Source organism: Mesocricetus auratus, unplaced genomic scaffold, assembly GCF_017639785.1.
Source record: "Mesocricetus auratus isolate SY011 unplaced genomic scaffold, BCM_Maur_2.0 Super-Scaffold_100043, whole genome shotgun sequence".
Classification (NCBI taxonomy): Eukaryota; Metazoa; Chordata; class Mammalia; order Rodentia; family Cricetidae; genus Mesocricetus; species Mesocricetus auratus.
In genome coordinates, this window is record NW_024429220.1 from 2,644,704 (window position 1) to 2,657,077 (window position 12,374).

The window sequence follows — 12,374 nt, forward strand, 5'->3', positions numbered from 1 at the left end:
TCCCATAGGGATATCAACCAAACACTTCATATCAAGTTATAAGAGATCTAAGCACATCTTATCATATTAAGGCTGGACAAGGCAACTCCACAGGAGGCAAGGGTCCCCAAAGCACACAAAATAGCCAGAAACACCCCTGCTCCCACTGTTAGTAGTCCAACAGCAACACTACCCTACACAAACATAACATATATGCAGAGTTGATATCCTTGGGAGGCCTGTCCTCTTCTGAAGGGAAAGGAAGAATGGTTCTGGGGGATAGAGGAGGTGGGGGGAGACTGGGAGGGGAGTGTGTGGTGGGGATGTAATGTATGAGCGAAATACACACACACACACACACACTCATATATATATATGTTGAGATGTAACTACAAACAGTATGAAAGTGTCTTCCATAGGACAGGGGCCACTCACCACCTAACCTCCTTTCTAAAGGGGGCATTTTCCCTTGGCCTCTGCGGCTACTCTATTCTAACATTCCATTCAGTCTCTGTCAGAGTACTTCCTCTTCCAGCCCATCATTAAATCTGTGCTCCTCAGATTTCTGTTTAGACTACTTTATGTTTTTACTGATTCTCATGACTTGAGTAATTTCATTCAAATCTGTGGCTTTAATTACCTCTACCCAATGAGTCATGTGAACAAGGCGGTTTCACATTACTTCCCTCATCTCTACTCCTTTCTCGTCACAAGCTCTTTATACACCTAAGAAATACCAGCGCTTCAAAGGACAAGCATAGGTAATCTACCATCAGTCATTTCCAATTATTTTTACTTTCACATTGGCTATGAAAGTGATTAGCATATCAGCCTATCCTACGTTTGCACCAGGGTCTACTTTGAGAAAGATCTCTGTAAATCTTAACTCACTTGGTATTTCAATATCAGACTTCACTATAGTACCAGATTTCTAGTATCTTATGTAAAACTTGGTTAAACAGCATTTAGTTCTCTAGAGTAGAATATTTCTAAATTGTTTTCCATGGCATCACTCTCCTTTATAAGATTCCGTATTTCCACATTGCCCTCAGAAACTCCAGTAGCCATTAGCCTACTGCTTGAAGCCTTTGCCTATTTACACAATTGTCCTCTCGCCAGCCCGGCTCTAGTCAGTGTCCAATTTGCCTTTAACACTACAGCTCATGTGCTTGGCTTGGCTGCTTTATCCCTCTTGCTATTGTCAATCTTCATATGATTTTAATTCTTCCCAGAAGGGACTCTGATTTGATTTTCTCCGTAACTACGTTTTCCATACTTCCTTGTTATTTTCTTTTGCTTGCTCCCATAGGCTTCCATCCTGCCTTTGTCACAGGACATAACAATAGATTTCTGTGTCCTCTTGCTTTGTGTGCATGCCCAGGAAATCGACACTACTTGGAGTGATCTTCGTTACCACAAGATGAGTGAAGGACTCGTTCACTTTTATCAAGAAAAAAGGAAAAAGACAGAATTGGCAGTTGGATTAATGTGCTAAACTAAATATTTGTCCTGTCATACCTCCTAGGTATTTTCCTACTTCTGCAGTTATATTAACTTCGTTTTTTTGAGAGAAAAACTTAATATTTTTATAAAAAAATTACCAAGTTGAACCTCAGGGTAAAAATTGGAAACAAAATGATTCTCACTCATAATTTAGCTGATGGCTGGAATCAAATTTAATGTAGCATTTTTTTCTATAGAAAAAAAGTTAAAAGGCTGATCCTTAAAATCACCAAGGAACAATATTTTATAAATATCTTTTAAATGTAAAGTTGAAAGACTGAAAGTCAGAAATCAATAAATAAAAGTTTATCATTAATTTCCAAAAGTTTAACGACTTGGTACTTTTGTTCAAATCAGGGAACACTTGTTTGTATATACTTCTTACATTTTGGGAAAAAAAGGTCTCTTTTCATTTCAGGTTGGCATAGTTAATAATGACTGCTAAATAATACATGCTGAATTTTTAAAAGTTTTTGTTAATGAATCATATTTAAGACATGTAATACAATGTCACAGATTGCAGGCAGATAGGAAGAAAGTCACATCTTGACTATCTTACATGGTTGCCATTTTGTTAATGGCAGGAGCAGCTAAATCTCAGAAAAAATTCTTCATACGGCATTCACTGTGGTTCTCAGATTGTATATTTGGTTCTAGATTTATTCATCTCATATGCCCATACTTTGCATTCTGTCTCCTCATATCCTCCTCTTTCCACATAATATAGCCACTAGAGAAAAAACTGTTTTTGAGCATAAATTAACATGGATTATTTCCTATTTTGCTATAGCCTACCACAGATAAGCTATTTATTGTCTCTCCAGAGTTTCTTAGGTAATTTATTTTTGAGACGGTTTCTTTGTGTGGTCCTGGCTGTCTTGGAACTTGCTTTGTAAACCAACCTAGCATCAAAACCACAGAGCTCCTAAGTGCTGGGCTTAAAGACATGAGCTACTACTGCCATAGCCTGAAGGTAATTTTTTTTCTTATCTCAATTCCTAGTACTTTGCTTTAGCCTAGAAAGAATTATTATATGTCTCTTATTTCCTTCATAGTAAAGAAGATGAATCCAGACACAGCAAATACTCAATAAATATCATTCGATTAATTGAGCGCATTTGGAATCTCTCTTCTGTTTAATGTTTACAGTATTAATCACCATCTGGGGCTCTGCTGAATTTCTATAATTACATATAAACCATGCATGTCTGTAAAGACTTCAGATTAATGGAGACTCATAGATAAGATTTTCTTTGTGCTCTCTCCTATCTTAGTACTCTCTTGCTGACTTATACCATAATGGGTAATAAATATAAGGGGCAAACTTTTATTTGGTATAATATATAGTCCTACAACAAAGGTCCCCATGTCTTTTACCAACAACTCTGCCCTTAAGGAATTCTTTTAGAGGTTTTAAAATGTTTATACTTCAGTAGTATTTTTAAAAAGACCTTCTAGGGTATTATGCCTCAGAGATCATTTTATAGTAGGGATGTAAATCAGATTTTTATTTGATATGCATTTTATTAAAGATTGGGAACAATGATACAGAAGGAATGTCTGTCTTAGATCTGTCTGGAGGAAATGAGGAAGTGCAAAAGAGACAATTCATTTCTGCAGAAATAGCAGAAAACTGAAGCATGAAATGGAGTCACCTAAAATTTGGTTTTTCTACCATGTCTCAAATTATCTGCAGTTTAATTCATAAAACAAAACGACCACAGCCCTTTATTATTTCTTACAACTCTTGTGTCATGACCCAAGTAACCATTTACATATGGGTCAGCTATCCCTACCATGCCCCCAGTTCTTATGTTGAAACCTTAAATCTCAACTTGATGGCACATAGAGATGGGGCCTTGGGGATAGAATTTGGATAAGATGAAATGGTGAGATTGGAAGCTTGTCTGATGGAGCCAGTTGTTTGTGTGTTTGCTTACTATCTGTCATGTGACGCCACCATAAGAAGGTAGTAGATTACTATAACTCAGAAAACAGTCCTGAGTAGGATGTGCCTGCACGGACACCTTGATCTCAGTGAAGACCTCAAGGCAGTTGTTCAACCTTGCCTGTCTGTAATATCTTATCATGTTTGCTCACTTGTGCTGAGTACTTCATTTTTTTGTTATAGCACAATGATGGTTGGGACTAGAGCCATCAAAAAAACGTCCCTTTGACTTACATATTGAGGAAGATGGAGAACTCACCTCTTAGCTGAAGAATGGCAGTGTAGAGGATTTATAGTCATTTCCCTCTCTCTATGTTGTCTTTTACTTAGTGTAGCCTAGCTGATTTCACGAGGATCTCATGGTCTAGAATGACATGTTACAGCAGAAGGACAAAGCCATATTATAGGATCTGACCTGTGGTAGACAGAATTATTTCCAGCATGTGCTATTAGTTAGAAATTAGTCATTGAAGCAAACCCATGCAGAAAACAGAACCTGGATCCCGTCCTGGATGGATATGCAGGAAACCGATTCATCTTTTAAAGCCACCACAAGCACCTGTGGGAAGCCATCTGCCTGTGTTTGCATGGTACTAATTGGGAGAGGAGATTCCAAGAAACTTATCTAGTAAGAAAGACTGAAAGTGATGGCAAAATTGCTGAGTTGAAACCTTAAATCCCAACTTGATGGCACATAGAGCTGGAGCCTGAGTGCTGTATTCCCTGGGTCATCGCCTGCATTGTCTGCTAGACTCACTTCTTTTCTTAGTGTCAGGAAGAGTCCCTTTCACCCACAATTTTGTTCTAACTCTCTCTGTTTTGTATTAGCTTCTTCTTAATGCTTTATAGATGCCCAATCCTTCATCAGTGTACAACACAGGCAAGATTCCCATTTTCTTTGAACTTTTGAGGAGCTCTTGTCCAACTCCCAGGAGATCAAGGTTATTGATGTATACATCCCCTGACCTCCTTCATGTTGTTCCATCTATGCAGCCAAGTCTGCTACCAGTCATTATAGAACTATGTAGGTAAAAAGCTGTCTATCAAAACAGTAGCACCATGTTTTGAAGGACTCTTTTTTTTTTTTTTTTTTTTTTTTTTTTGGTTTTTCGAGACAGGGTTTCTCTGTATTGCTTTGGAGACTGTCCTGGAACTCACTCTGTAGACCAGGCTGGCCTGGAACTCAACAGAGATCCGCCTGCCTCTGCCTCCTAAGTGCTGGGATTAAAGGTGTGCACCACCAACACCCGGCTCATTATCACTCTTAATGAGGGGCTTTTTGCATAAAAATTCTAGGCTGGTTAGCTTTCCTATGGCCGTGACCAAATAATGACAGAAACAATTGAAAGAGTTTTTGGCTCACAGTTTCAGATATTCAGTCTGTATATGCTCTGGTGGAGCATCAGGGCAGTTGGCCAATGAGCAGAAGAGCTGTTTTATCTCTGAACTGGATGAAGAAACAAAATGCCTGGGTTGGCTTATCTTTCTTTTCTCCTGTAGCATTTACACTGAGGGAGTATAACACACCTAATCTCATCCTCTTAGGTAATAGTCTCATAGACATACCCAGAGAAGCCCTTTGGTAATCACCTAGGTGATTCCCAATCCAGCCAAAATCAATCATTTCTTACTTGGTTTTCCTTATAAAGTGACCTAATGAATACAAGGTCCTACATAACTAGGTAGTGTTCATTTGAACTCCAAATATCCCTGCTCTGGAGGGTAGCTACTTATAGATGTAAGATGTGCTGCTACAGCCACCGATGTCAATTTTATATACCTAGTAGCCTGAAAATAAATTGTCTATCAGTTTGTTTCTTCCATGATTTCTCACTTGTCTCCACTTATTAACAAAAGACAAAAGTCTTGTCTGTCCTTGCAGATGAACTTATTTGGGCAAAGATTTTTAAGGACCTTCAATGGCAATTAAAATGTAAGGTGGAAGATGTGGTGCCTACATGTAATCATGGCCACAAAAATGGCTATAACATAGAGAGGTCACATTGGTCAACATAGTGAGTACCAAGCAGTCACCGTAATACAGTAAGATTTTGTGTCAAAGGACAAAGGAGAGAGAGAGAGAGAGAGACAGAGAGAGAGAGAGAGACAGACAGACAGACAAATAGAGAGGAAAAAACTATACTAGGACTCAACTTTCATTTTGCTCCTTATCCAGTATACCAAATAACTTCCTGTTTACATATGCAGACATGGCATGCCATCAAATGAAAGGTGTTTACAAAGTTATTTGTATGAAGTTCATATACATATGTTCATCTAGTGCTAGAATTTATGTAAATATATTGAATACATTTGTCAAAATCAGAAGCCTGTGCTTAAAATAAAATAACTTTTTCCACCCCCTCATTTTCCTTTCCATCTAGTTAACCTTAGATTTTGTCTGCCATCTAGTGGAAGATTGACAAATCACATCAAAAAATAAAAAAATCAAACCTGTATTAGCGTTCCATAAGCATTTGTCTACACAGTATAGTAAGATTTAATCTTAATTCAAACTTGATACACCATTTGTGTGGAAATGTATTAATTTTTTATATAACATGTTTTATTAAGTATATATTTTCAAAAGAGTATATAACTCACCTCTGGTCATATCTCTACTCCTCAGCTCCTTCCCCTTTCTCCTTAGTTTGCTTTCTTATCCATCTTACCCAATCTTTCTTCTTCCTGTTCCCCCTCCTCCTTCCCCTCCTCCTCTTCCCCCTCCTCCTCTTCCCCCTCCTCCTCTTCTTCCTGCTCCTTGCCTCCTTCTCCTGCTTCTCCTTTTTCCTGTTCCTCTCCCTCCTCTTGTTTTTTTCAGGCAGTGTATCTGAGCTGTTCTGGCACCTGTTTTCTAACCCAACCTGACCTCAAATTCACAGAGATGCACCTGCCTCTGCCTCCTGAGTTCTGGGAATAAAGACATGTACCACCATTGCCTGACCTTATCCAGTCTTTTTAAAGAATCAAATCTTTGTTTTACTGATTATTTTTACTGCCCTTTTGGGTTCCATTATTGCTTCTCTTTTGCTAACTTCGGACTTGTCTTGTTCTTCATTTTATAAAGCTATGAGTTGCTTTATCTGGTTGTTTTAACTTTCTGATCTTTAATATAGGCATTTACAGCTATAGATGTATTTCTTATACTTTCACTTTCGTTTAATTGGAGGGTTTTTGCTGCTATTGTTTAGTTTTTTTGTTTTCATTTTTGTTAATTTCCCTATTGAAATAAGGATTCAATGATCCATTGGTTAATTTGCACTGGTTTGGCTATCTTCTATAGTTCAGTAGTGATTGGTTTCTAGTTTATTCCTTTGTGACCAGACAAAAAGTACAAATTATTTTAATTTTATCATGTAAAACTTGTTATATTTTGTAGAGTATTCTGTGGTCTTAGAAGGTCGACTGGTGGGGTGGGATAGGGGGAAGAGGGAATCATAGGTTAGAAGACAGATCAGGCACCAGTGTGACCTCTAGTGATCTAAACGGATGACACCAATTGGCAAGCTAAGCAATAGTGTAGAGACCACCTCGAATGCCTATTCCTGATAGTGAACTTGATGCCTATAACCATCCTGGAGCCTTCATCCAGTGACTGATGGAAGCAGAGGCAAACACCCACAGTTAAATACTGAACAGAGCCCAAGGAGCCCAGCGACAGAGAGAGAGGAGCCAAGAGCAAATTGGCAAAGAATGGGCTAGCAAAACCAGCAGAGACAGCTGAGCTGAACAGGGGAGAGCTCTTGGACCCCAGACCGACAGCTGGGAGGCCAGCATGGGACCGATCGAGATCCCCTGAATGTGAGAGTCAATGAGGAGGCCTGGGATACCTATGGGGTCCTGAGCAGTGGATCAGTGTTTATCCCTCGAATACTAACAGACATCGTGTGTCCATAACACAAAGAGGGTTGCTCTCTCTGCCTGGACTCTTAGGGAAGTACCTGGACCCTACCCTGTATGAAATGATAGACTCTAGATATCCCCTATGTGGAAGGAATTGGCAATAGGGTGGGAGGATGGGGGGGATGGGGGGATGTGGGAGGAGGGGAGGGAGAGGGAACTGGGATTGACATGTAAAACAAGCTATTTAAAATTAAAAAATAAAAAAAGAACATATAGCCTGATGCAGTCAAATGGATTATTATGTGGTGTCCTTAATCCTAATCGAACACTAGTTTCATGTAACTCTATTTTTTCTTGTCTATTTATTTATGTATGCATGCATATATATACATATATATGGTGTGTGTGTGTGTGTGTGTGTGTGTGTGTGTGTGTGTGTGTGTGTAAGAACATTAGGAAGTTCTCGTTAGGCATGCTAGATAATCCTTGATATTCTTCCTGCTATAATACCGATGTCCTAGTCACTTCCCTAGCTGTTGGTCTAACCATAAGACATAGAAAACTCAAAAGATAAAAAATTTATTTGGCTTCAGAGGGTTACATCCACCACAAAGGGAAAGATATGATGGAGAAGTTCACTGTGGGAAAGGAAGTAGAGAGAAAGACATGAAGAAGCTAGGAAAAATACATCCATGAATACCCATTCCCAAGACTTAATTCCTCCAACTAGCTCTTCTTTTCAAAACTGACAGAAAGTGTCCTTATAGAGCCACTAGATAGGAATCAAGTATTTTAAACAGGAAGCTAAAGAAGTTATTACAGCTTCAAACCCTAAAACCCTGAAACTTTTGTTACATTTCCAAAGTCCTTTTCATGGAACAATATATATTTGTAGTTTGTAGGAATCTTGAAACTCATCATTGTGTACAATAGTTTCTGGAAACATGAATTTTAAAATAAAAAAAACTAGGGCCATCCTTCTTACCATAGTGCACATAGTTACAAAAGCCACTCAAGGAGTAGACCAGGCACTTCAAGACACCAGTATAATTTTAGTAATGGCTACATTTCTTTTTAATTTCTCATACCACATAATTCAAGGAAAATTTTAAAAAGTAGGATCTGATGATACTGGATTTCTTTAAAAAGAGATACAAGGTGAACAGCTGATACTGAATTTTGTGTAATCCTTTATGTTTATGAGATAATCATCTTTTATATTTGTACATGTATATGTTCACATGAGAAACCTAACATTCAATGAAACATCGTCATTTCGTGCTCTTATATAAACACAGTCTATATACAGCTAGGTATGTCAATCAATATATGTATTTGTGTGCATAATAAAAGAAACCTGAATATCTCAGCTATTTTATGCTGCACCATCATGTACAAAGTGGAACAATTTTGCTATGAGTCAGAAAGTTAAAGTTGAAGTAAAATTTTCATGGAGCTGTTAGCTATACAGAATATGAATGATTGGTATTTTACAGAAGTCCTGAGGTGGTATATTACATCTGTGTCGATATTTGTCCAGTAGGAATTCTATAAACCACAGGTATCTGCTAGAGACAGAATGTGTTTCATGCTAAAGTTTACAAAGACACTGCAGTAAAAGAATTATGGTGTCTAAGAGCATTAATCTTGCTTATTTGTTTGTTGACTACTCAGCAGTTCTATAGAGTGTGTAATCTTTCCATATAGCTAGTGTGTAATCTGTCATATAGCTAAATGATTGTAGGAAATACCATGTGTTCACTCTTTGGATCTTAGATATGAGTATTTCACTATGCCAGCATATTAAACACTTGTTTCTTTTTTATATTTTCATATGTTTTATTGGCATGCACTTGTCATGGTGATGACCTTCATAAGGCGTTTCCATTTTCACGTGTTTCCTGCACTTTCCCTGTGTCTGTCCTCATGTGTCCCACCCACTTCCTCTTTCCATAGATGTGTAACTCAGGAACGTGGCGTGCAGTGCAGAGTGAAAACTATGTAGTCATTACTAGTGTCCAGTGACTGTCAGTGACAGTGCAAGAGAAAAACATAAATGATATTTCAAATACTGTTATGTTTTTATATAGGTACATATGAGTATATGCGTTTTGTGTTTATGTGTATGTCTGTGATATATATATGCATATATATATACGTATACACATGTACACACATATACACTCTAGTATTCACCAATGAAAAAGTACTACTTTTTTCCTTAGGATTTAATTTTTATTTTAAGTGTGTGTGTGTCTGTGTGTGTGTCTGTGTGTGTCTGTGTGTGTCTGTGTGTGTGTGTGTGTGTGTGTGTGTGTGTGTGTGTGTGTGCTCATGAGTATATGTGCCCATGGAAGTCAGAAGATGGTACCATCCATTGGAGTCATGAGTGGCTAAATTATCTCACTTTATATGATTATCTATGGTTGCATTTACTTTTCTGACAACAGAATAATTTCATGTTTTATACTCAAACAAAGCCCCATTGTATAAATACATATAGAATAATAGATGCAATTTGTACCACTTTTTCTTTATCTGTTCTTCTGGTTATAAAGATCTGGCTTGATTCCATAGTTTAGCTATTGTAAATGTGCTACAATAGACATAGATGGACAGTACTACAGGAAGTGTGGCTGGAACACAGCTCAAAAAGACAACCTGAAAAACTTTCAGCTTTGAGAGAAGCTCCAATTATTTAAACTACTCTTTAATATATAAATGTTTGCAATCATGTCTCTTCACAAAATCCTCAAGACATTCCAATCACAGTCCCGAAGTTTCTCGGCAGCCAATCAGGAAGCAGGCTGCTCACAGCTTCACATCTCCTCGGTGCTGTTTCCAGTTGTTCTAGAAGTTGACAGAGATCTGAAAACTCTTCTGTGCTTCTAGGGATTACTAAACAGTTGCCTGTCATTTCCTTCCTCAAACAAATGGTTAGAATTTATGGCACCTTTCCTCTTAGAGGGATCTGAACAACATGAGAACAGACCAGCCATTAGGGACTGCCACTGACTCTTTCACAGTTCGTAATGTTTTCCAGCTTCTCTTTGTCAATCAAGGGTCCAGCCTATGAGCAGAGTGATGACTCTGGAAAGTCAGGCTACATGAACAGAAGTATTGCATGATGGTGACTGATGTTGGCTGCAGAGTGGCAATCTAAGCTATATTGGAGAGGCTACCTTAAATGTTCTTCCCATATAATGAGATTGAAGACTACCTTGTATGCCATGCTAGAGCCTTCATCCATCCAGTGTCTGATGGAAGCAGAGGCAGACACCCACAGCTAAACACTGAACTGAACCCCTGGAAACCAGTTGCAGTGAGGGAGGAGTGATGAGCAGAAGGGTCATGACCTGGCAGGTGAAGCCCACAAAAACAGCTGATCTGAGCAAGGGGGAGCTCATGGACCCCAGATTGATGGCTGAGAGGCCAGCATGGGACTGATCCAGACCCCCTGAACATGGGTGTCAGTGAGGAGGCCTTGGCAGCCTATGGGGTTTTGGGTAGTAGATCAGTATTTATCCCTGGTATTTGAATGGACTTTGGGAGTCCATTCCACATGGAGGGATGCTCTCTCAGCATTGACACATGGGGGCGAGCCTAGGCCCTGCCCCAGAAGATAGGACAGATTTTGAAGATCCCCCATGAAGGGCCTCACCCTCCCTGGAGAGTCTAGTGGGGATTGGATGTGGAGTTGGTGGGGGGCGGGGAGGAAAGGGAGCTGGGATTAACATATGAAGCAAACTTGTTCTTAATTTAAATAAATAAAAATAATATATAAAAAGAATTTAAAGGAAGATTTGATTATTTCCTTCATCAAACAAATGGTTAGAATTTATGGTACCTTTCCTCTTACTTAGAGGAATCTGAACAACATGAGAACAGACCAGCCATTAGGAACTGCCACTGACTCTTTCACAGTTAGTAATGTTTTCCAGATTTGTCAATAAAGTTTAAGAAACATTTTGTGGTGATCTTCCAAATGGTAGGTTTGGAGTAAAAAATGTGGCTTCTAGTGTGAATGAAAACCATGAAGTCACTACTGAGAAGTTTGACAATAAGGAGCCAGCCAACATTTCAAATACTAAACACTTCATCAGGACTCCTTTATATCCTAGGCATCATAAAATCATACACAATTAAATAATCACAATTTATATTTTCTAACTGGTTCTTCAATAGAAAAAATCCCTGATTCCTATTTAGGGAAGCTAGAGTATGGTCCAACAGTGATAAATATCTTACTCAACATGCATATAAAACTAAGTTAAACATACTTTTAATACTTAGAAATCAATCACCCCATGTTATACGTTGAATGTTAAACTTTGATTATAAATATTTCTCCGACGTGGCAATGGGTTAAATTGTTGATTATAAATGTTTACCCCACTTACCGGTGCTAATGATTGAAACTACACATCATTCCGTGGCTATCCTTGCAAATATCTTCTTTTTTTACCCGTGGGCTCTAGGATCATCTCTCATTCCTGTACACACCTTGCTACTTCTGTCACCCCTACCCCACAAATGTCAGTACTATCTGCCTATCTTTCTTAACTAACTAAAATTCTTTCCAAAATCGTTTCAACATTTGAAACTTCACCTGTATATGATGCTGATGATTTACTCAAGATGTTGAATTTTCTTCATATTCTGCATGATTATTTACTCTAAGCAATGAGAAACTTATTTTAAATCTTAGTATGTGCCATAATATTGAGTAGAAAACTAACTTGCTCCAATGGCACCTCACTGGTATACCACTAGGTATAGTTTCAGAACAGAATATATCAAACAAAACATAAAAATGATTTGTTAATCAACTTAGACGATTCAGGTAGGGTGGACAGAAGTAGTTTACAAAAGCGGGACAGAGAGCAGACGTCCCCGCCTCTCTCACTTTGTGTGTGTGTGTATGTGTATTATTGAACTTGTCTTATGTTTAGAGAATATTAAGTCAAGAGTTTGGGTTTGAGAAAGTAAGAACAAGAATAGAAAATGTAAGGCAAGATTTACTCTTGAAGTAAACAGAGCACGGATCAGGTACAGCTGGCCACATCTGGAGAGAACTCAGGGCCAAAGGTATTTGGTGTTT